General features: G+C 42.4%; 1 protein-coding gene across 14 annotated transcripts in view; it reads right to left on the bottom strand.

Moving 5' to 3' along the window:
- The window catches only part of PPHLN1 (periphilin 1), a 242,632-nt gene that overhangs the window by 162,822 nt on the left and 54,664 nt on the right, over window positions 1-25,146 (bottom strand). For 2 of the 14 annotated variants that reach the window (XM_033958549.1, XM_033958557.1), the window contains exon 4: window positions 5,672-5,802. The exons of the other annotated variants lie outside the window; for them this stretch is intronic. The gene's annotated coding sequence lies outside the window, so the exon portion shown is untranslated. The remainder of the gene's footprint in view (window positions 1-5,671; window positions 5,803-25,146) is intronic. 14 annotated transcript variants of the gene reach the window in all.

Raw genomic sequence — 25,146 nt, 5'->3', positions numbered from 1 at the left:
TGGTCCCTCCCTGTCAATTGACATATACAATTGCCGTTGCATTGTCGAAAAAAACTCGAACTGCTCACCCCTCAAGATGAGTCTGCAACACTCCCAGGGATAGCTGAATGGCCAAGCTTAAACCAGTTGATGTACCACTTCCTCTGTGACGGGGTCCAACAGCCCTGAAGGGGATGACGATCACAGTTAGCCACCCAGCCCCGAAGGTTGGCATCCTTGGTCACCACAATCCAGGAGACAATCTGTAACGGGGTGCCCTTGCAGAGCGAATGAGGGCAAAGCCACCAGGCCATGCTTGCTCTAGCCTCCAACGTCCATGGAGATGCATCTCTAAGGCATCTTAGTGTGACGCACAATGAGAAAGCAAGGTATGTTGAAGAGGACGTATGTGCACCCTCGCCCAGGGGACCACATCCACCATGGAGCCCAACTGGTCTGACCCAGCAGTGGCAATTCTTATGTTCTTATGTGGGCTTTGATTACCCTGCCCCATCACTTCTAGTTTGAAGCCCTCTTCAGTAGATTAGCCAGCCTGCTGCTGAAGACACTTCTTCCCTTCTTTGATAGATGCACACCATCTCTCAGCAGCCCTAGGAAAATCATCCCATGGTCCAGGTAGCCAAAATGCTCTCAACACCATCATCCATGTAGCCACACATTCATGTCCAGAACATAAGCTTCTCTGCCCTAGCCTTTACCCTCAAAAGAGAGGATGGACAAGAATACCACCTGCGCACCTGACTGCTTTACCTTCTCTCCCAGAGCCACAATTCACTTTTGATTCGTTCGCAGGTGTACCTGGCAGTATCATTAGTACCAACGTGGATGAGCTGCATTGGGTAATAGTCATCAGGCTTGATGAGTCTCGGCAAGCTCTCCGTAACATCTTGGATTTTGGCACCAGGTAGACAGCATACCTCTCGTGACATCATGTCTGGTCTGCATCTTCTGTACCCCTCAGAAGGGAATTGCCAACTGCCTCCTAGTGGTCACAAATCCAATAATTTTCGGGATTTTAAGTTTGGCCCCTTCTCTCCTCCACTTCCAGGACAGCATATCGGTTCTTCAGTGCAAAGGTGAGGAGAATCACAGTACCAATCTTATAGTGTTCCATAATCTGAGTCCAGCTATCTTCCCTCAGCACAGCCTCTTCTTCCCCATTGCTGGAAATCTTTGACGCCTCATGAACCATTTCATCGATGTACCTCTCATTCTCACAGATGTTTCTCAGTCTTGCCACCTTCTCTCTCAGTTCCTTTACTTCCTTCATGAGAGATTCAAGCTGAAGACAGCTTGCACATGGAACTACTCCCTCTGCCTGGGTAATATTTTTTGTCTGCACAGAGACAGAAGTTGCAACCTCAGCAGCAGCTTTGGTGATATGATGTTTCCCAGCCATACTGTGTTGCAGAAGTACTTACACCTGGAAGAATAAAGAAAGGGCAGAAAAATCCTACCAAAGTAATGCCCTGTTCCTGGTTGGCTGAAGAGCCTATAAATCAAAAAGCTCTGCCTTGGGGTAGGCGAGAGGGAATTAAATTAACACCAGAGTCTTTCCCCAACAGCTTTCTGTGCCTTAATCTGACAGTATGCCCTGAAATGCAACCTAAAATACTAATCTAGGCTAAAAACAGTTTTTGTTTTTTTTAATTAAACCCTAACAGAGACTCTAAAGGCTACACTACTGCCTAACTGATTTCGCTGAGCTAAAATAGAGAACTACAAATGAAACTCAAGTTTATCTTTCCCAAGTTTAAATGGCAGCAGGTAAGATATTCCAATGGGTTTTTTTCCTCCTTAGCAGAGCAGATCCTCCCTAAATACCTCTTCAGGAGTGGGGAAAATGGTGAGTTTCCAGATATGGTGAGAGGGTTTGAGTGTTAGGTGTTTCAGGTTTGTGCAGATTGGGTTGTAAGTGGAGTCCCATAGGGGTCTCTGTCCCTGATTCTATTCAATGTTGTCAAGAGCTCTCTGGATAAATTTCTGGTTCATCTGGGGATAAACTACTATATATACACACACACACAAGATGGTATTACTCTGCTCATACCTGTAAAGTGTAAAACTTTAATTTCAACATGGTTTGTCCAAGCTTATATGGCTGCGCTGAATCATAGTCATGGCATTATTGTTTTAAGCTAAATGCTGATAAAACAAAAATAATCTAGCTAGGGACCTTAACACCACTTAAACATAATGCATTCCTTTTAAAGAATGTGTCTTTGAAAAATGAAACATAGAAGGTGCTTGGCATCTCTTTTGATCCCATGCTGAAGTTCGAGTATCATGTTGCTCAACTGAACAAGCAGATTTTCTGAAAACAGAGGCAATTGTGCAGAATACAAAAAAACTTCTCTCTTACCCTATTCAGTTTAATACTCCATGCACTTACAGCGGGGGTGTCAAAGTCCCTCCTTCAGGGCCGCAATCCAGTCGGGTTTTCAGGATTTCTCCAATGAATATGCATGAGATCTATTTTGTATGCACTGCTTTTATTGTGTGCTAATAGATCTCATGCATATTCATTGGGGAAATCCTGAAAACCCGACTGGATTGCGACCCTTGAGGAGGGATTTTGACACCCCTGCCTTACAGTTAGCAAATCGGATTATTGTAATTTATTTGTGTTGGTTGCTCAAAGATATTATGTAGGAGACTGCAAACACTACATAATACCATAGTTAAATTGATCTGCCAGGTAAACAAATGAGAAAGAGAAACTCTGTTATTAAGACAACTGCTTAATTGCTCCCTATAGAACCATGAACACTATTTAAATTATGTATGTTAATATGGTGGACAGAGGACAACAAATGGGACGTGGTACTGCCGGGGTACAAACTTTATAGAAGAGACAGGACTTGTAAGAAGGGAGGAGGAATAGCACTATATGTAAGGGACTCCATCCACTCGGTCAGGATGGATACGACAGCAAAGGCGGAAGGACTGGAATCACTTGGGTCAAATTAACAGGGACAAATGGAGCTGACACAAAAGTGGGACTGTACTATTGCCCACCTGGAAAACCAGAAGCAAACCTCCACGACCTGGAAGCAGAATTGAGACGGGAGTGCAAAAGCGGAATTGTGATGGTGATGGTGGACTTCAACTACCCGGGGATTGACTGGAGTATTGGTCACTCCAACTGCGCAAGGGAAGAGGAATTCCTAGAGGCTGTGAGGGATTGCTTCATGGAACAGCTAGTCAAGGGACCAACGCGAGGGGACGCCACTCTCGACCTAATCCTCAACGGATTAGGGGGACCTGCAAAGGAGGTGGAAGTAGTAGGGCCTCTAGGCAACAGCGATCACAACATGATCCGGTATAAATTAGAAGTAGGGACCTCAAGGGTGAAGAGAACCACATCGACAGCGCTCAACTTCAGGAAAGGGAACTACGATGCTATGAGGAAAATGGTGAGAAAGAAACTCAGAAACAGCTCTAGAAAGATGGAAGCATGGTCCCTTCTCAGGAACACGGTGCAAGAAGCACAAAACCTGTACATCCCCAGGTTTAGGAAGGGTTGCAAAAAAAAAAAAAAAAAAAAAAACCAAACAAAAGACCCGGTATGGCTAACAAAAGAAGTAAAGAAGGCGATAGGTGACAAGAAAGTGTCTTTCCGAACATGGAAAAAGGACCAAACTGAGGAAAACCGGAAGGAACACAAAAAACACCAAAAGGAATGTCACCATTTGGTTAGAAATGCTAAGAGTCAATACGAAGAGAGGCTTGCTGGGGAAGCAATGAACTTCAAAGCGTTCCTCAGATACGTGAAAGGGAAACAACCAGCGAGGGAGGAGGTGGGTCCGTTAGATGATGGAGACAGAAAGAGAGTGGTTAAAGAGGAAAAAGAGGTAGCCGATAGGCTAAACTGGTTCTTCTCGTCAGTCTTCACAAGTGAGGATACCTCCAATGTATTGGAACCCGAGGAGACCATAAGTGGGGATAAGGATGAAAAACTGGAGACCTTAGAGGTAAGCTATGAGAATGTCCTCCGACAGATAGACAGACTGAAAAGTGACAAATCACCAGGCCCAGACGGAATCCACCCAAGGGTACTAAAAGAACTGAGGACGGAAATAACAGACACACTTTGACAAATCTGTAATCTATCCTTAAGCACTGGGAAGGTACTGGAGGACTGGAAGCTAGCGAATGTCACACCTATCTTTAAAAAGGGATCGAGGGGTGACCCGGGGAACTACAGGCCGGTGAGTTTGACTTCGGTTCCGGGCAAGATGATGGAAGCATTAATAAAGGATAGCATCTGTGAACACATAGAAAGAAATGGACAGCTGAAACCGAGCCAACATGGCTTCTGCAAGGGAAGATCATGTCAAACAAACCTACTGCACTTCTTTGAAGGGATAAACAGCCATATGGACAAAGGGGAATCCATAGATATCATTTATCTCGACTTCCAAAAAGCCTTTGACAAGGTGCCCCATGAAAGGCTACTTAGGAAGCTGTGGAACCACAGGGTGGGAGGGGATGTACACAGATGGATCAGGCACTGGTTGGCCGGCAGAAAGCAAAGGGTTGGAGTGAAGGGCAAATACTCCGACTGGCAGAGAGTCACGAGCGGTGTTCCGCAGGGGTCGGTGCTGGGACCACTGCTGTTCAATATATTTATCGACGATTTGGAAACGGGGACGAGGTGTGAAGTTATAAAATTTGCTGATAACACCAAACTCTGCAGCAGAGTTAGGAACACAGAGGAGTGCGAAGACCTGCAAAGGGACCTAAGCAAACTGGAAGAGTGGGCAAACAAATGGCAAATGTGCTTTAACATAGAAAAATGCAAGGTCATGCATATAGGGAAAAGAAACCCGAGGTTCAGCTACAAAATGGGGGGAAACATTGCTGGGGGAGAATATTCTTGAAAAGGACTTGGGTGTACTGGTGGACACAACAATGAAATCATCAGCGCAATGTGCAGCGGCCTCGAAGAAAGCAAACAGAATGCTGGGCATCATTAAGAAGGGAATTACAACCAGGACGAAGGAGGTCATCATGCCACTGTATCGTGCAATGGTGCGCCCGCATTTGGAGTACTGCGTCCAATATTGGTCGCCGTATCTCAAGAAAGACATGACAATACTTTTAGAAGGTCCAGAAAAGAGCTACGAAAATGATAATTGGTATGGAGGACTGTTCATACACTGACAGGCTGGACAAGCTGGGGCTCATCTCTCTGGAAAAGAGGAGGCTTAGGGGAGGCATAATAGAAACTTTAAAGATCATGAAGGGCATGGAGAAGGTAGACAAGGATAGATTCTTCAAACAACGGGGAACCACAAACACAAGAGGACACTCGGAGAAACTCGAAGGGGATAAGTTTAAAACCAATGCCAGGAGGTTCTTCTTCACACAGAGGGTTGTGGACACATGGAACGCGCTCCCGGAGGAAGTGGTCGGGCAGAATATGCTACGGGGATTCAGAGGGATTGGATGGATTCCTGAAGGATAGGAGGATTGAGGGATACAGATAGGGGTAGATATCAGCATGGAAAGAGTATAGATAAAAACAAGGGCTAAATCATGATAACCTGACAGGTCATGGACCTGATGGGCCGCCGCGGGTGCGGACTGCTGGGCGCGATGGACCTTTGGTCTGACCCAGCGGAGGCAAATTCTTATGTTCTTATATTCATTATTCATGGTTCTGTACCTTCACATTGATTCTGTCATTTTCTTCCTCCAGGAAAAGTATTCATTCAAATGGTCAATTAAAGCTAAATTTCTCATCTGTTGATGGCATTAGATACAAACATGTCCATTCTCTGATGATCCCTTACCAATCTGCAAAGATTTTGAATATTTTACCAGCAGAAATTAGTTTGGAAATAAACAGTGAAATATTTAAGAAACACACTTTTATATTTAAGGATTTTTAAATCAAGGTGGATTTTAATATCTATCTATCTATCTATATCTATATAAATATAAATAATAATTTTTCTTATCAGATTTTTTTATTTAAATTGGATTTTTAAAATACATCGAAATAAAACAAATCAAAAGAAAAAATACTGCTTTTATTGGACTAACTTAATATAATTTATGATTAGCTTCAGATCAGAAGCATTTAGTGCCCCAGAGTGCTAAATGCTCCGAAGTTGCTCCAATGCTCATAGAATTCCTATGAGCGTATCATTTTGCACTCCGGGCCATGGTAAAAACCTCTACCGCGGTTTAGTAAAAGAGGTTTTAAATTTCTTGGTAAATGAATTCCATTAATCCAATTTCTACTGTTATTTTTCATTGTAAACTGGCTTGATTTGTGCTATAACAAAGGCAGTATATCAAGACTAATAAACAATATATTCTACATAGAAAAATGGTCCACGACATCATCGCAGATTCTTGGTTTTACACTTCTCAAAACTGTGAATGTGTCTGCAGGAGATAACATGCTACTTCTTCACAGCAAAAATGTTATAAAATATAGAGTGAGAAAAAGACCTTAGTCCCATTGTTCATTTACAAATCGATATACATGGAATCAACTCCGTACTTCTTAAGTGCTAAGTTTTTACATCTGCTCAAGGAACTAAAGGCCTGTTTTACAAAGCTGCACTAGCGGCTGCAGCGCAGTAATGGCCCCGAAGCCCATAGGGATTTAAAGGGCTGTTGCCACGCGGTAGCTGCTAGTGTGGCTTTGTAAAACAGACCCCAAGCATGAGGAGAGAGGGGCAAGCAGTAAAAATGAAAGTGAAACTGTTTGAACATTATACTCCCAGTGTTCTCCCCAGAAATTTTTTCCAGCCGGGTGGGGCGGGACAGGGAAATTTGCTGGTGGGGAAAATTAAGGGCTTCTTTTACTAAGCTGCAATAGCGTTTTTAGCGCGTGCAGAATTGCCGCGCTACACGGCTAGAACTAACGCCAGCTCAATGCTGGCATTTGTGTCTAGCACGTGCGGCAATTCTGCGCGAGCTAAGCGTGTGGTAAAACCGCTAGCGCAGCTTAGTAAAAGGAGCCTTAAATGTGTACTATTTGTATTAGTTAATTATTATTAGTTATTTTCCAATGCTCAATATGGCAACCTTTCTTAAGGTTTGACACTTGTTCCATAATTTTTTATTAAATTTAAGAAGTATCCAATTCTAGAAGTGAATAATTAGATATTTGCCCTCTTTCAAATATTATAGAGCAGCGTCTCTCAAACTTTTTTAACTCCGGCACACTAAACGGAGCAAATGTTTTTTGTGGCACACTAAATGCAGCAAATAATTTTCATGGCTGGAAAAAATTTCTGGGGAGAACAATGTTGCCGTTAGTTTTCAAGGTCCAATCACGTCAAAGACTGATGCTTATCTGGGCAGTTGTATAATAAAAAGAATGGATAAGATAACATGAGAAGTGAAATTGTCATGAATCAGAGGGATACATACCCTGTAGGTCCTAAAAGCAGGCTTGTGGATTAGATATAAACTATGAAGGCAGTGGTGTACCTAGCATATGTGACACCCATCATTTTTTTACACCCCCCCATCTGTATGAAAAACATGATTTTTAGTAATAATCCACACATCACACAAGAGTGTACCTAGGAAAAGGCAGCATCTTACATACTGCAGTGAGCAGTACAACATCAATACACCCATTGTAAAACTAAACAAGCCAGACTAGTACAGATCATAAGAATATAAGAACATAAGAAATGCCTCTGCTGGGTCAGACCCGAGGTCCATCGTGCCCAGCAGTCCGCTCACGCGGCGGCCCAACAGGTCCAGGACCTGTGCAGTAATCTTCTATCTATACCCCTCTATCCCCATTTCCAGTAGGAATTTGTCCAATCCTTTCTTGAACCCCAGTACCGTACTCTGACTTATAACGTCCTCTGGAAGCGCATTCCAGGTGTCCACCACACGTTGGGTAAAGAAGAACTTCCTAGCATTTGTTTTGAATCTGTCCCCTTTCAACTTTTCCGAATGCCCTCTTGTTCTCTTATTTTTCGAAAGTTCGAAGAATCTGTCCCTCTCTACTCTCTCTATGCCCTTCATGATCTTGTAAGTCTCTATCATATCCCCTCTAAGTCTCCTCTTCTCCAGGGAAAAGAGACCCAGCTTCTCCAATCTCTCAGAATATGACAGGTTTTCCATACCTATTATCAGACGTGTTGCTCTCCTTTGAACCCTCTCGACTAACGCCATATCCTTCTTAAGATATGGCGACCAATATTGGACGCAGTACTCCAAATGCGGGCGCACCATCGCCCGATACAACGGCAGGATAACTTCTTTCGTTCTGGCTGTAATACCCTTTTTGATTATACCAAGCATTCTATTTGCTCTCTTAGCGGCCGCTGCACACTGTGCTTCATTGTCATGTCCACCATTACCTCCAAGTCCCTTTCCTGGGTACTCTTATTCAATAACATCCCTCCCATTGTATAGTTGTACCTCGAGTTTCTGCTCCCCACATGTAATACTTTACATTTTTCAATGTTGAACTTCATCTGCCATTTCGCCGCCCATTCTTCTAATTTGTTCAAGTCCCTTTGCAACTTTTCGCAGTCCTCTGTAGTCCGAGCTCCATTAAATAGTTTGGTGTCGTCCGCAAATTTTATTATCTCGCACTTCGTTCCTGTTTCTAGATCATTTATGAAGATATTAAATAGCAGCGGCCCGAGCACCGAGCCCTGCGGGACACCACTCGTGACCCTCCTCCGGTCGGAGTAGTGACCCTTCACTCCTACCCTTTGTTTTCTACCCTCCAACCAGTTTCTGATCCATCTATGTATGTCTCCTTCCACCCCATGGTTCTTCAGTTTCCGGAGTAGACGTTCATGGGGCACCTTGTCAAAGGCTTTTTGGAAATCTAGATATATGATGTCTATGGGGTCTCCTTTGTCCATCCGTTTGTTGATCCCTTCGAAGAAGTGCAATAAGTTCGTTAGGCACGATCTTCCCTTGCAGAAACCATGCTGGCTGGTTATCAGAAGTTCATGTTTTTCAAAATGTTGATCGATGTTTTCTTTTATCAGTGCTTCTGCCATTTTCCCCGGAACCGAAGTCAGGCTCACCGGCCTGTAGTTTCCCGGGTCACCTCTTGATCCCTTTTTAAAGATGGGCGTAACGTTGGCTATCTTCCAATCTTCTGGGATCTCGCCTGTTTTCAGGGATAAGTTGCAAATTTGCTGCAGTAGTTCCGCTATCTCCTCCTTTAATTCCTTCAGAACCCTTGGATGTATGCCATCCGTTCCCGGGGATTTGTCAGTTTTTAGTTTTTCTATCTGCCTACGAACGTCCTCAAGGCTCACTTCTATGGATGTTAATTTTTCTGCCTGACTTCCGTTGAAGAATTGCTCAGGTTCCGGTATGTTGGACGTGTTTTCGTTTGTAAATACAGACGAGAAGAACATGTTAAGCCTTTCTGCCACTACCTTCTCCTCCTTCACCACTCCCTTCCTGTCTCCGTCGTCCAGCGGTCCCACTTCCTCTCTAGCCGGCTGCTTCCCTTTAACATATCTGAAGAATGGTTTGAAATTTCTTGCTTCCCTGGCTAGCCTCTCTTCATACTCTCTTTTGGCTTTCCGAACCTCACGGTGACATTCTTTTTGATGCTTCTTGTGCTCTTTCCAGTTCCCCTCAGTTTTGTCCTTTTTCCATTTCTTGAATGATTTTTTCTTATTGCCTATCGCTTCCTTCACTGTTTTGGTTATCCACGCCGGGTCTTTTGTTCGATTCTTTTTACACCCCTTCCTGAATCTGGGGATATACAGATTTTGCGCCTCGCTCACCATGTCCCTGAAGAAGGACCAGGCATGATTTACCGTTAGCCATGTTTTGGAAGTGTTCCTAAGTTTCTTCCTTACCAATTCCCTCATTGCTTCGTAGTTTCCTTTCCTGAAGTTAAAAGTTGTCGCAATGGATCTCTTGCCTTTTGACACTCCTACCTCAACCTTGAACTTGATCATATTATGATCGCTGTTTCCCAACGGTCCCACTACTTCTACTTCCTTTGCAGGTCCCCTTAACCCATTTAGGATTAGATCCAGAGTGGCATTTCCTCTCGTCGGTTCTCTAACAAGCTGTTCCATGAAACAATCCTGTGTAGCTTCCAGGAATTTTGTCTCCCTAGCGCATTTCGAGCTTCCAAGCCTCCAGTCTATCCCAGGGTAGTTGAAGTCTCCCATAATAACCGTGTTGCCGCTTTTGCATTCACGCTTCATCTCGGCTTCCATTTCCTCATCGATATCTCTGGTTTGCAGTCAATCCTAACTGAAAACCATGTCTTTCGAACACACAGAACACAGAAAACACCTTCGCCTAGTATGGAATATGTAATCACAAACTAACCCCTCTCCCTTTTACAAAACTATAATGTGGTTTTTAGCCATGGTGGTAACAGCTCAGACTCTCATAGAATTCTGAGCAATTACCACCATGGCCGGTGCTATAAAAAACCCTCTACAGTTTTGTAAAAGGGGGGATAAAATAGAAAAACGTAGACAAAGGTTAAATTGAACCACCAAGAAGCTGGACTCTGTATACAATGCAACACCACAGAAACAGCGATGCATCTCCCCTAAAGCAAAAAAATAAATATAATTTTTTTCTACATTGTCTTCTCTGGTTTCTGCTTTCCTCATAGTCTTGTCACTCTCTTCCTTTCATCCACTGTCTACCCTCTCTCTGCCCCTTCTATATGGCATCTTCTCTCCTTGTATTCCCCTTCCATCTCTCCCTTCACCCCTATTATTCTGCATCCATCTTCTTCCCTTCCCTCCTCCAATGGTCTGGCATCTCTCTCCTGTTCTTCCCTTCCTTCTCCCACACGCCCATGGTCTGGCATTTCACTCTCTCCTCTCCCTTCCCCCACTTCCATCAGCATCTGCCCCCTTTCTTTCCCTCCAACCCAATTCCATCCAGTATCCTTCCCCCTTATGTCTCTCTCTCCTTTCCCTGCACACCAATTCCATCAGCATCTGCCCCTTTCTCTCCCTCCACCACCCTTCCATACCACCCTGACACCCTTTTTCTCCCTCTACCACCCTTCTATGCTCCTCTCTCCCTCCAAACCAGCAAGGTCCCATGATGACTGCTTCTGTTGCCTCTGCCTCTGGAAGATGTAAGTGATGTTGGAGGGGGTGGGCCGGCAGATGCAGGGAGTTGTGGCAAGGTTCCGCAATGACTGCAGCTGCCAGTCCACCCCTTCCTTCGCCACTTACGTCTTCCGGAGGCAGAGGCGGCAAATGCAGTCATAGCAGGACCTTCCTGCACTTCAGTGTGGCTGCCGACTCTGCTTCGGAATAAGTACGGCAGCCGCGCTGAGGTGCAGGTGCCATTTAGAGCAGCTCGGAAGGTTCTGGATCCAGCCGGCTGTGTACTCCCCTAAGGCTGGCACCCGGGGCGGTCTGCCACTCTATGAGGGGACAAAAAATAATAAAAAGAATGGATAACTTGACCAATTTAGACATGTCATACAATTATAACCATAAAAATATGTCGTAAAATGTAATTCTAAACTCAAAAGACTCCAGATGAAAAGCAGACTATAGAAAGGAAACCAGAAAAGACCGGGTAGATGAAAAGTGAAACCTGGGAAAGATCTAAATTATTCTTCAAATGAGCTTCTATTAAAACCAAAGAATAAAACCACAGCACTCGGGAAAGTAAAAAAGGGAGAGTAAAATGGACTTAACGAAAAGGTCTCTGCGCTGATGAGATAAACTCATACACAGAATAAATGTGAACATGCGACAGTGGGGCTATGATATTTGATCTGTTGAAAGAGGTGCCAAAACAGTGTCGGCAGTGGATTGAATGCACACTGATAGGGGAGGGGCATCGGGCTGTTAAAAAAGGCTGCTTTAATAAATAAATGAAAATACTGGTGAAAAACTAAATAAAAAACCAAAACCATGATAAAATGCCGAACCTGACTGCAAGTGGTAGTGAAAGTAGCATAAGGCACCCGTAGTACTGTTAGTGCCAGAGCTGCTAAGAATAAAGAACCATGCTGTACATGAGGAGAAAAAAGAAAGAATGAGGTGATAAGATGTAAAGTGCTGGCCCCTCACTGCACCACTTGATAAAACTAAGGAGCGATGTTCTAGAGCAGGGGTGCCCACACTTTTTGGGCTTGCGAGCTACTTTTAAAATGACCAAGTCAAAATGATCTACCAACAATAAAATTTAAAAAAAACACAAAGTACACTGTACGCATAGAAAATGTTAATTATTATTCCTATTCCAGGGTTTTTCAAAGAGGTCAAAGCAGATGACTCTATGCACTATCACCTCAGTAACAACCATACAAAAATAGACAAATACACCCCCTCCCTTTTTACTAAACCACGATAGCAGTTTTTAGTGCAGGAAGCTGCGCTGAATGCCCAGCGCTGCTCTCGACGCTCATAGGCTCCCTGCGCTAAAAACCTCTATTGCGGTTTAGTAAAAGGGGACCTTAGTGTAAAATATAGACATCAGATATAAATTCAGACACATTTTGATCACTAAATTTAAAATAAAATCATTTTTCCTACCTTGTCTGGTGATTTCATGAGTCTCTGGTTGCACTTTCTTCTTCTGACTGTGCATCCAATCTTTCTTCCCTTCTTTTAGCCTGTATGCTTCCTCTCCTCTAGACCTCATTCCCTCCCCCAACTTTTCCTTCCTCTCTCCCTGCCCTTTCTTTCTCTCTGCCTCCCTTTCTTTATTTTATGTTTCTCTTCTTTCCTTCTGTCTCTCTGCCTGCCCTTTTTCTTTCTTTCTCCCTGCCCTCCCCCAAGCCATTGCCACTGCCATCGGGGACCAGGACCCAAACCGCCACCAATAACAGGCCCGAAAGCCGACGCTGCCCCAGGCTCTCCCTGCTTCGGCCGACCAGCATTCCTCTCCCCGACGTCAATTCTGCCGTCGGGGAGAGGAAGGCTGATCGGCCCAAGATCGCAATCGACCTATTGGGGGAAATGCTGTCGGGTCCTGCCTTCGCGGGAACAGAAAGTAGGCAGGACCCGGCAGCAAGAAGAGCAAATGCTTCACTAACCTGTCTCCCGCCTTAGCCCATAGCGAACGCTTGCTTCAGGGCTCTCAACATGTGCGTGCCGGCTTCCCTTCTCTTCCCTCCGAAACCGGAAGTTATGTCCGGGGGGGGGGGGGGGAGAGAAGGGAAGCCGGTACGCACATGTTGAGAGCCCTGAAGCAAGCGTTAGCTACGGGCTAAGGCGGGAGACAGGTTAGTGAAGCATTTGCTCTTCTTGCTGCCGGGTCCTGCCTACTTTCTGTTTCCACGAAGGCAGGACCCGGTAGCATTTCCCCCCAATAGAGCCCCGGAGCATAAGATCGCTACAGGCTGAAATCTCCAAGCCGGGTTTTTTTTTTTTTTTTTTTTTAATATGTTCAGCAGCGGTGGCAGCAGCAGATGATAGCCGGGCGCTCGTCTAAATTAGCTGGGCGGACTGCCCAGCTAAAAGGCCCTAGGGAGAACACTGACTCCACAAGTCTTGGGATCTCTGTGTGTGTAACCTAAGGTTTATAATATTATTCTCTCCTTGGAGGAGAAAACCTATATGGCAGCTGGTTGTAAAAGAGACCCAGTTTGGGAATATTTTAATGAAGTTCCTCTACCTATGGGTAAGGCAAGCATGTGTGCAAAATGCAAACACTGCGACAAAGAAATGCAAAGCCTGGTAGCCCGAATGAAACATCATCATGAGAAGTGCTTTGATGAAGATGACAAAAGGAACATGTTTGAACAGGCAGGATCTTCAGGTGGGTAAATGTTTTGATTTCATCATATTTCTTAAAGTCTACCTTGAGGAATTGTCATATTTGAGCAAAAATATATTTGTTAGTACTACTGCATGATACTGTCATTTTGATACAGTTGTCATGAAGAAATAAAAGAGTTGAAAAAGCAAATATTCCTTTTTTGGGCAGCACTGAGTGGCAGTGAATACCACTTTAGCTTGATGGTAGATTAGGGGAATCTGCCATCAACTTAAAAGATTCTGGAAGCTATCCACCTTCAAGATCACCATCCTCCAGTAGTTTTAGAGTTATCTGTCCAAGATACTGTTTCGGTCACATCAAATACATCACATATCCTCACTATATTACTTAAAAGAAAAAAAGAGATCAGACCATCCAGGAACCACTATAGATACGTTTGTGATAAAAACCGGCAGATTAGAAAAAGAAGAAACAATTGAGGAAAAAATTGCCCAGTAGTTTACTGTGACAAATGGTTCCTTCTGTCCAAACTGAAAACCTACACTTCATTCCAGGATGCAGTCCACAGAGCAGATATTGCAGGGAAATTTCTGGATAAAGTGTATGACAGAGAACTGGAGAACTGTGCAACAGGTCTAGAGGGTAAAACTGTTAACCTAAGTCTTGATGGGTGGAATAATGTCCACAATGATTATGTTGTATGTGCTTGCATAACAACAGAAGAAGGGAATGTCTTTCTTACAAAAACAACTGGTACCTGAGGAAATGCACATATTGCAAAATACTTACAGGATGTAGCTGCAAAAAGCTCCTGAGGCGGGTTTGGGACATATGTTCTGGACCTGCCCTTCCATTCAATCCTTTTGGAGCTTCAACTTTCTTTTTGTGGAACGTATTTGGGGTATCACTGTCCAGCGTTTTCCACTGGTCCTGTTTGGAGTTGTCCCACATTATTCTCCCCATAAACGAGGAGTTGCGGCTTTTCTCAAATGGACAGTACTTATTGCCTTGAAATGTATTCTACTTAAATGGCTTGATGGGGAGGTGCCCGACTACTACCTGTGGAGGTGCCGGATGATTACTCTCCTGATGTGGGAGCGTTGGGATGTGCGGGACTTCTCCTCACTCCCGGGTTGCTTTTTTCAGCACACTTGGGAGCCATTTTGGACTATTATGACTTCAGTGGCCCGTAGCCGCCTACTCAACTGTTGATATTTTATATTGTTATACCCTTTCTAAGTACCTCTGCTTATTTTGCAATGCAGTTCACAACTGGGGATTCACTTGGAAGGAGGACCTGGGGTGGGTTGGGGTGGTGTGGGAAGTTTGGGGCTTTGAGGGGGGGGAGCTTTAGTATGCTGTGAAAATGTTTTGAGCTTGTTTAGCTGTTATGCGTATTCTTACCTGTTTCATTTCTTTTGTTGAGCTCAATAAAATATATTTGACTATAAAAATGAATAAAGAATTAAAAAAAAAAGAAAAATCACTCTATAAACAAACGTACATCAACTGCTGATAGAACTTATGCTCAGAGACATGAAGGCAATAACAGGGGAGAACCCCAACACTACTGCCTCACTACCCAATCATCGCATGTTCAAAACAATTTTAAGTTGACGGTTAAGTTTGTTAAATATTTGTTGAAATGCCACATAGGCTATAAAATGTACTCTACGCACTTGTAGAATGGAAATAAATGGCAAACTTATCTTTCAGCTTGCTAGCCAGCCAGCAAGCTGAAAGATAAGTTTGCCATTTATTTCTATTCTACAAGTGCATTTCCATTTCTGTCCAATAACTACTACTATTAATTTCTATAGCACTACTAGACATATGGAGCGCTGTATATCAAAACATAGAAAAGACTGTCCTTGCTAAAAAGAGCTTACAATATAGTCAAGAGAGACTAACTGGACAAGAAGGTACATCTATACACAGTGTTCAGGTAGGGGAATGATAAAACAAATATTGGTGCTTAGCAGGAGGGTTGGAGTTTGGAATGGAAAGCAGCTTCAAAAAATTGGGCTTGAGTCTGGGTTTAAATATTGCCGGAGACAGAGCTTGATGTACCGAGTCAGACAGTTTGTTCCAGGCATATGGTGCAGCAAAAAGAGAAGGGACAAAGTCTGGAGTTGGCCATAACATAACATAACAGATTTCTATACCGCATAACCTTTAGTTCAATGCGGTTTACAAAAGATAATGCTATGAATGAATACAAAGATAATGCAATACACAAGAATTAGCTAGCTACAAATTTAGAAAAAAAGTTTTTTGTAATGTTTATAAGATATTGATCTTGTCAGTAATGGGTGGAATTCTTTATCGAATTGAGCTGCTTGATAGGATATTTCTTATTTTTACAGCCCTTAACAGAAGGGAACATATATAGGGCATGGGATTGTCTACTGTTCCCGTGAAACATAATAACAAATCTATCAACAAGGTAAAGCTGAGCGGCACCAAAAGCGACTTTATAGTATAAACATCCCAACTTAAAGATCATCCGGACCTCAACTGGGAGCCAATGTAGCTCACGGTAATAGAGGGTTACATGATCATACTTCCTCAGTCTGTAAATCATTCTAACTGCTGTATTTTGGACCAAGGTCAGCCTAGCCAAGTTTTTCTTTGTACTTATCAGATATATAATATTGTAGTAGTCCAGAATGCAAGTAATAGCGTTTGAACTAAAAATGTAAAGGCAGTAGCATAAAAATAAGCTCTGCTAGTGCAGAGTTTACATAGAGTATAATAACTCTTCTGGACCACAGTATCTATTTGATTTTTCATAGTTAGACTCTTATCAAAAACCACTCCCAAGATTTTAATTGTAGGGCTTATTGGAAATGATACTGAGTTGATCTTAATTGTTGATTCTGGAATTATCTTTTTTGATGATGCAAAGAAAAAAAAAAGAAAAAACTTAATCTTTTCCATAAAGAAGAGTAAAGATAACAGACATACTCGAGCGTTTTCTGACTGATGGCCAGTTCCTAATCTACAACTGAATAATGCCTCCTATTCCATGACTCTTAATTTTCACAGGAAAATCTTATGAGGAACTGTCAAAAGTTTTCTGAAAATCTGGTTACACTACATCAACTGGCTCCCATTTATCCACATGTTTATCTACATCTTCAAAGAAGTCAAGCAAATTGGTGAGGCAAGACCTCCCTTGGCTGAACCCATGATGCCTCTGTCCCATTAAATCATGTTTGTCTATATGTTCCACAATTTTATTTTATTTTTATAATTGTTGCAACTATTTTGCCTGGCGCTGAAGTCAGGCTTACCGATCTGTAATTTCCTGGATCTCCCCTGGAACCCTTTTTAAAAATTGGCATAACGTTGGCCACCCTCTAATCTTCAGGTACTAGAGACGATTTTGGCGACAAAGTTACAGATCACTAACAGCAGATCAGCAATTTCGGTTTTGAGTTCTTTCAGTACCCTGGGATGTATACCATCAGGTCCAGGTGAATTATCACTCTAACTTGTCAATTTGGCTTAGTACATCTTCGAAATTCACCAAGATTTCTTTAAGATCCTCCACATCATCACCCTTGAAAATCATTTCTGGTTAAGTAAATCTCTTACATCTTCCCTAAATACTGAAGCAAAGAACTCATTCATTCAGTCTCTCTGCTATGGCCTTATCCTCCCTGAGCACCCCTTTTGCTCCTTGATCATCCAATGGTCCCACAGATTCCCTTACAGGTTTTCTGCTTCTGATATACATTAAAAAAAAATTGTTACTTTGAGTTTTTGCCTCTTTGGAAAATTTCTCTTCATATTCTTTCTTATATTCTTTATCAATGTTTTGCATCTGACTTGCTAGTGCTTACATTTCATCACTTGGATCTTTTTTTCATTCTTTAAAATGATTTCTTTTTTTGTTCTCAAAAGCCCTTTCACTTCACCTTTTAGCCATGTTGGCTCTTTTCCTCTTCTTTCTACCTTTGTTAATACATGGAATACATCTGATCTGGGCTTTCTAAACAACGTCCATGCCTGGTTTACAGTCCTAACCTTTGCCACCATTTAGCTTCCTCTTAACCAATTCCCTCATTTTATCATAGTCACCCTTTTAGATTTCTTTAGTGATGTCACTCCAAATATCAGCTCAAATTTGATCACATTATGATCACCATTTCCCAGTGAACCCAACAGAGTTATCTCCCGTACTATGCCCTGCATTCCACCAAGGACCAAATCTAAAATAGCTCCTCCCCTTGATGGTTCCTGGACCAGATGTTACAAAAAGTAGTCATTTATGACATCTAGGAATTTTACCTCCTTAGCACTCCGTTGTAACATTTATCTAGTCAATGTTGGGGTAATCTAAATCGCCCATTAGTATACTGTTGCCTGATTTGCCAGCTCTCCTAATCTCTGAAAACATTTCTTCATCTGTCTGCTCATTCTGTCCCAGGAGACAGTAATATAACCCTACCTGTATATTCCTTCCCTTCACACATAGAATTTCTATTCATATGGATTCCACATTGCTATCTATGTAATGCAGAATGTTTATTTTGGTGGGTTCAAGTCCAGTGTTCCCTCTAAGGTGAGCGCATGAGCGATCGCTCACTATTTTCAGTGGCGTCGCTCATACGCTTTCCTCTGTCGCTCACTCGAGGGCGGGAGGAGGTGAGAGGAAGCGGCGGCGGCCTGTGTTTTAAAGTTAAAAGATGCAGTGGCGGCTCCTCTCAAGATCCCCGACTGCATCGGACTTCCGACGCAGGTGGGGATTCGTGAGAGGAGCCGCTGCCACGTCTTCAGTGTCCTACCAAGGGGGGGGGGGGGGCGGTCCGCCCCGGATGTGCACCCGCCCTAGGCTGCAGTCGGAGAAGAAGTTCGGGCCAGCTAATCGCTGCCTGGCTGGGCGGAACTTCCTCTCAGACGGCAGAATTGACGTCGGAGGATTGCTGGTTGGCCCGGTGGGAAGCAGAGAGAGTTTGGGTCAGCCGTGGTGGTGGCTTTGGGGCCTGTTTCCCCCTATGGTGGCAGCAGTGGCTTTGTGGAGGGTAGGGAGAAAGAAAGGGGGCAGGCAGGGAGACAGAAGGGAAACAGAAAAAAAGAAAGGGGGCATCAAGAGGAAAAAAAAGAAAGAAAGGGCAAGGAGAGAGGAAGAAAAAGTTAAGGGAGGGAATGAGGTCTGGAGGAGAGGAAGCATACAGACTGAAGAAGGGAAGAAAGATTGGATGCACAGTCAGAAGATGAAAGTGCAACCAGAGACTCATTAAATCACCAGACAAGGTAGGAAAAATGATTTTATTTTAAATGTAGTGATCAAAATGTGTATGAATTTATATCTGCTGTCTATATTTTGCACTATGGCCCCCTTTTACTAAATCGCAATAGTGTTTTTTAGCGCAGGGAGCCTATGAGCGTCGAGAGCAGCGCTGGGCATTCAGCGCAGCTACCTGCGCTAAAAACTGCTATCGTGGTTTAGCAAAAAGGGAGGGGGATATATTTGACTATTTTTGTATGGTTGTTACTGAGGTGACAATGCATAGAGTCCTCTGCCTTGACCTCTTTGAAAAAAACCCAGAATAGGAAAGATAATTAACATTTTCTCAGCGTATAGTGTGCTTTGTGTTTTTTAATTTTATTGTTGGCAGATCATTTTAACTTGGTCATTTTAAAGTAGCCCGCAAGCCCCAAAAGTTTGGGCACCTCTGAGCTAGAGCGTTGAAGCTGTGTATTTCTATTTTATCCCTCCTTTTACAAAACTGTGGAGCGTTTTTTAGCGCCAACCGTGGTGGTAGCAGCTCTGATGCTCAGAATTCTATGAGCGTCAGGGCTGTTAGCACTGTGGCTAAAATCCATACTACAGTTTTGTAAAAGGGTGAGGGGTTAGTTTGTGATGACATATTCCATACTAGGCAAAGGTGTTTTCTGTGTTCGAAAGACATGGTTTTCTGTTAGGATTGACGGTGTAGGATTGATCTGTGCTGGTCTGGCTTGTTTAGTTTTACAATGGGTGTATTGATGTACTGCTCACTGCAATATTTAAGATGCTGCCTTTTCCTAGGTACTCATGTGTGACGTGTGGTTTGTTACTAAAAATCATGTTTTTCTTACAGATGGGGGGGTGCCAAAAAATGATGGTCTCCGGGTGTTACATATGCTAGGTACGCCACTGTATGTAAAGATACCAGAAAGCTGGCGTAACAAAAACTTTAAGTAAATTGTTATTCTTCTAAGCTTTGAGTATTTAACCCTCCCACAATCTCACGGGCACTCGCTTCAAGTTTATTGAGATTTTGATTTAAACGCAATATCAAATATTTTCAGTGCGTATAACAAAAATAAATTTGGGGAAATAAATAAAACCATTTGAACAATAAACATATCCATAGATGATTAAAATTACATAAGGAGTACAAGGATAAACTACATTTGTTTAAAAATGCGTCCTCCGCGCCTGCTCATAAATTTGTAGAGTATGTAACTTGTCACTCATGCATATTTTTTTTTTGCACACACCTCATCAATCCTTAGAGGGAACATTATTCAAGTCCCTCTTTAACATATAGAATAACCCCGCTGCAATTTGATCTATCTTTGAGATATAATCTAAAATTACTAAATACTTCCCTAGCAATCATTTTGCTGCAGCAGCAGCTCTGAAAAGAATGGGTGGAACCAAGCTAACACTCCTACAAGATGTTACTGTAGATGGAACTCTGTAGTGGACTATTCAAAGCCCTAAATGGAAATGAACCAAGCTATATGAACAACCACCTAATCAGGAAAAACACATCCAGACCAAGGAGAACTCAAGCACACTTTACCCACCCCCTAATCAAAGGCATGCAAAGCAAAAAAAAAATACGATGGTCTACTAGCCACCAGAACACCAAAATTAGATCACCACCTCTCAAATCTGCTGACCATGACACCCAACTGCAAAACATTCAGGAAAGAACTGAAAACCATACTATTCAAGAAATTTGTCAAATGATCTAACCAAACAAACCGTACCGACCATTCCCAGATCCCGATACATACTATAGCTATCAACCTTGTAATCTCCCTGGGAATGCCCAGGCTAATTTCTTGTTATAAACTGCCTAGAACTGAAAGGTATTGGCAAGATAGAAGGCATCAATGTAACGTAACATATCAAGAACTGGCCTATTCTGATGACACTTTGTGAACAAAATTGAGAGAAAATAGATGGCAGTGTTGCAGCCAAAATTCTCAACATTGGGCTTAAGAGAAATGCTGAAGATATACTGAGAAATCTGAAACTTAACAAAATATAGAAAAATAGCTGTTTTATTGCCGATGCTCCTGAAATTTAAAAGGAATTGATTAAGTACTTAAAAACAGAATTGCACAATGACAGAATTAAATTACAAGTAATATGCTGGTTTGTCTAATACAACTAACTTAAAGGACAAGAAAGTATTGAATGCATCTACCCTTGGGGGTGCATCTATCAAATGTATGGACCTTCAGGCAGCAATCGGGTATATAACCAGTTGCTTAATGCTTCGTCGGTCCAACCTTTATTAATTCAATGAATCACTCTCCTATTTATCTAAGTGCCATTTTTTTTAGTGATGTATTTTTTTATATATATAAAACCTATCATTTTTTCAATAACAGACCATCACTTAGCTTATAGTGAGCCTGTGCTGTCTTCACCTCTCCCGACATGCATGTTTCAAAAAAGAAACCTTTCTTCAGGGTCGAGGGAAACTGTAAACACATAAAATCATGCCTTACTTTCTCATAAATATAAGACAAACTACAACAGATAATGCCTTTCCTCACTCATGCTTAGGAATAAAAGTAAAAATAGAACCACAGGAACCCTGCGCTTACCGGTTTGAGGGAGCTGCAATTGCCTTGTAACATGGCCGCGATTTACAAGTTTGCTCATTAAATACAGCTGGCCACTCGCACATGATCGGGAGTCTGACATCATCCTACTCCCGTTGTAGGGCACAACTCAGGCTGAACCGGAAATGACATCATTCAGCTCTAATAGGATAGACAACCCTTCAGTCTCCTCATTTAAACCTGGCTCCCGATCATGTGCGAGTGGCCAGCTGTATTTAATGAGCAAACTTGCAAATCGCGGCCATGTTATAAGGCAATTGCAGCTCCCTCAAACCGGTAAGCGCAGGGTTCCTGTGGTTCTATTTTCACTTTTATTCCTAAGCATGAGTGAGGAAAGGCATTATCTGTTGTAGTTTGTCTTATATTTATGAGAAAGTAAGGCATGATTTTATGTGTTTACAGTTTCCCTCGACCCTGAAGAAAGGTTTCTTTTTTGAAACATGCATGTCGGGAGAGGTGAAGACAGCACAGGTTCACTATAAGCTAAGTGATGGTCTGTTATTGAAAAAATGATAGGTTTTATATATATAAAAAAATACATCACAAAAAAAAATGGCACTTAGATAAATAGGAGAGTGATTCATTGAATTAATAAAGGTTGGACCGACGAAGCATTAAGCAACTGGTTATATACCCGATTGCTGCCTGAAGGTCCATACATATGATAGATGCACCCCCAAGGGTAGATGCATTCAATACTTGCTTGTCCTTTAAATTAGTTGTATTAGACAAACCAGTATATGACTTGTCAGACTGAACAACAGTGGCTTGTTGATTACTTTGCAGAATTAAATTACAAGCATTAAAAACAAACAAACGGGACAAGCACTGTCGCCAACTCATTTTCTTGCAAATATTGTCAATAGTCGGTATCAAGGGTCAATAGCCGGTATCAAGGGTCAAACCTTAAGTGCTGAAGAAGAGGAGTTAGATTTATTCCTGGATACCCATTGCATAGCTATCTGTAATGCAAACTATAATAAACTTCAGAGCTAAGGGGGGAACCATTCAAGAAATATAAGTTTGCCAATGTTTTAAAGAAAGTCACATCAGTGAACTAGTGGAGGTCCATTTTTAAGCACTTAGATTTAAAGACTGTTGAAGTAAAGATTTCACTTTTAACAGCAGTAGCTTCCTTCTGCTACCAAAGAAAGAATATTCTCTTCCTTTGGACTCATTCATTCCAAATTTAGAAAAATGTTTAGAACCCAACTAAGCAAGAAAGCTTGTTTTTCTTTTCCAGAATATGAAAAAGAAGGTGAAGATGAGTGAGCTACAGAAGACAATATTTTAAGTTCTTCATTTGTGAATCTGGCTGATAATCTAAGTTGTTTGTTTTTTTTTAAGATATTTTGTTTAACCACATCAGTTAACACAGATGTTTAAGCAAATACAAGAATGCATATGCTATAATGTTATTGTTTTGGTTAAATAAAACTATTTAAATTGTTATTAAGGTAATGATTATTTTTCTCCTTTCAATAAAGTACAGCACAAAAGTTGTCCAAATAAGAATAATTAACCTAAACTGGAGATAAATAATTATAAAATTATTGTGACAAACTATGAATCTAATAGTATAACTTAATCTGTTTTTTTTAATATAAAAACTGTAAAGCTAATCTGAAAAGTTATTTAAGAAAAAAAAAATTAAACCTTCGTCTGGTTGTAAATATTAAGATTATACCAGCAAGAATGAGTCATTCTGTAGAAAACCATGATTTAAATTGCGATTTAAATCAAATCCACCCCAATTTAAATGATTAAATTTTTAATTATAATTGGTTATGTATACATATCTGGCTATATATGTTCCCAGTAAATAATTTGAGCTGGATTATTTTTATTGTGATCCACATTGAACATTATAGGTAAATGCAGAATATAAATGATCATAATTGGAGTCACAGAAACGTGGTGGACTGATGACAACAAATGGGATGTGGCCATATCAGGGTACAAACTCTACAGGAGAGACAGGACACACAAGAAGGGTGGAGGAATAGCGCTTTATATAAAAGACTTCATACCTTCAACCAGGATGGAAACAACAGTAAGGGCGGATGACTTGGAATCACTATGGGTTAAGCTACCTGGAGGAACTGGAGCAGATACAAAATTGGGTCTGTACTATCGCCCACCTGAACAACCGGAAGCACTCGGCCAGGACCTGGAGGCTGAGCTGAGGCAGGTATGCAAAAGCGGAAGTGTGATGGTGATGGGGGATTTCAACTACCCTAGGATAGACTGGAGTATTCGACACTCACACTGCATCAGGGAGACCAAATTCCTGGAAACCACGAGGGACTGTTTCATGGAACAGCTGGTCACGGAACCAACACGTGGAGATGACACTCGACCAAATCCTCAGCGGACTAGGGGGACCTGCAAAGGACAGCTAAAGTCGAGTCAGCAGGGCTTCTGCAAAGGTAGGTCATGCCTCACAAACTTATTGTACTTCTTTGAAGGTGTAAACAGCCAGGTGGATAAAGGGGAATCCATTGACATCATTTACCATGACTTTCAAAAAGCCTTCGACAAGGTACCGCACGAAAGACTGCTTAAAAAGCTGTGGAAACATGGGGTGCAAGGGGAGGTCCACCGATGGATCAAAAACTGGCTGGCGGACAGGAAACAGAGGGTTGGAGTAAAGGGCCATTACTCAGACTGGCAATGGGTCGCGAGCGGAGTTCCGCAGGGGTCGGTGCTGGGACCGCTCCTGTTCAATATATTTATTAATGACCTGGAGGCGGGAACAAATTGCGAAGTTATTAAATTTACGGATGACACCAAACTCTACCGCAGGGTTGAAACCATGGAAGACTGCGAAGATCTGCAAAGGGACCTAACGATACTAGAAGAATGGGCCAAAAAGTGGCAAATGAACTTTAACGTAGGGAAATGCAAGGTCATGCATGTAGGGAAAAAGAACCCAATGTTCAGCTGCAAAATGGGGGATCACTGCTAGGGGTAAGTAACCTTGAAAGAGACCTGGGAGTGATGGTAGACACAACCTTGAAGGCGTCGGCACAGTGCGCCACAGCCTCAAGAAAAGCAAACAAAATGTTGAGTATCATTAAGAAGGGTATCACGACCAGGACGAAGGAGGTCATCCTGCCACTGTATCGTGCAATGGTGCGACCGCATCTGGAGTACTGTGTCCAGTACTGGTCACCGTATCTCAAGAAGGACATGGCGGTACTTGAGGGAGTCCAGAGAAGAGCAACTAAACTGATAAGGGGTATGGAAAACCTTTCATATACTGACAGACTGAAAAAGCTGGGGCTGTTCTCCCTGGAAAAGCGGAGACATGATAGAAACCTTCAAGATCCTGAAGGGTATAGAAAAGGTAGACAGGGACAGATTTTTCAGATTAAGGGGAACCACAAGTACAAGGGGGCACTCAGAGAAATTAAAAGGGGACAGGTTTAGAACAAATGCCAGAAAGTTCTTTTTTCACCCAGAGGGTGGTGGATACATGGAACGCGCTTCCGGAGGCTGTGATAGGCCGGAGCACGTTACAAGGCTTCAAAGAAGGTTTGGATAGGATCCTAGAGGATAAAGGAATTGAGGGGTACAGATAGGAGTAGGGGTAGGTTATAG

The sequence above is a fragment of the Geotrypetes seraphini genome, chromosome 9, assembly GCF_902459505.1.
Source record: "Geotrypetes seraphini chromosome 9, aGeoSer1.1, whole genome shotgun sequence".
NCBI classification, from domain to species: Eukaryota; Metazoa; Chordata; class Amphibia; order Gymnophiona; family Dermophiidae; genus Geotrypetes; species Geotrypetes seraphini.
The sequence above is the reverse complement of the archived record's forward strand: the minus strand, read 5'-3'. Positions and strand labels throughout refer to the sequence as shown.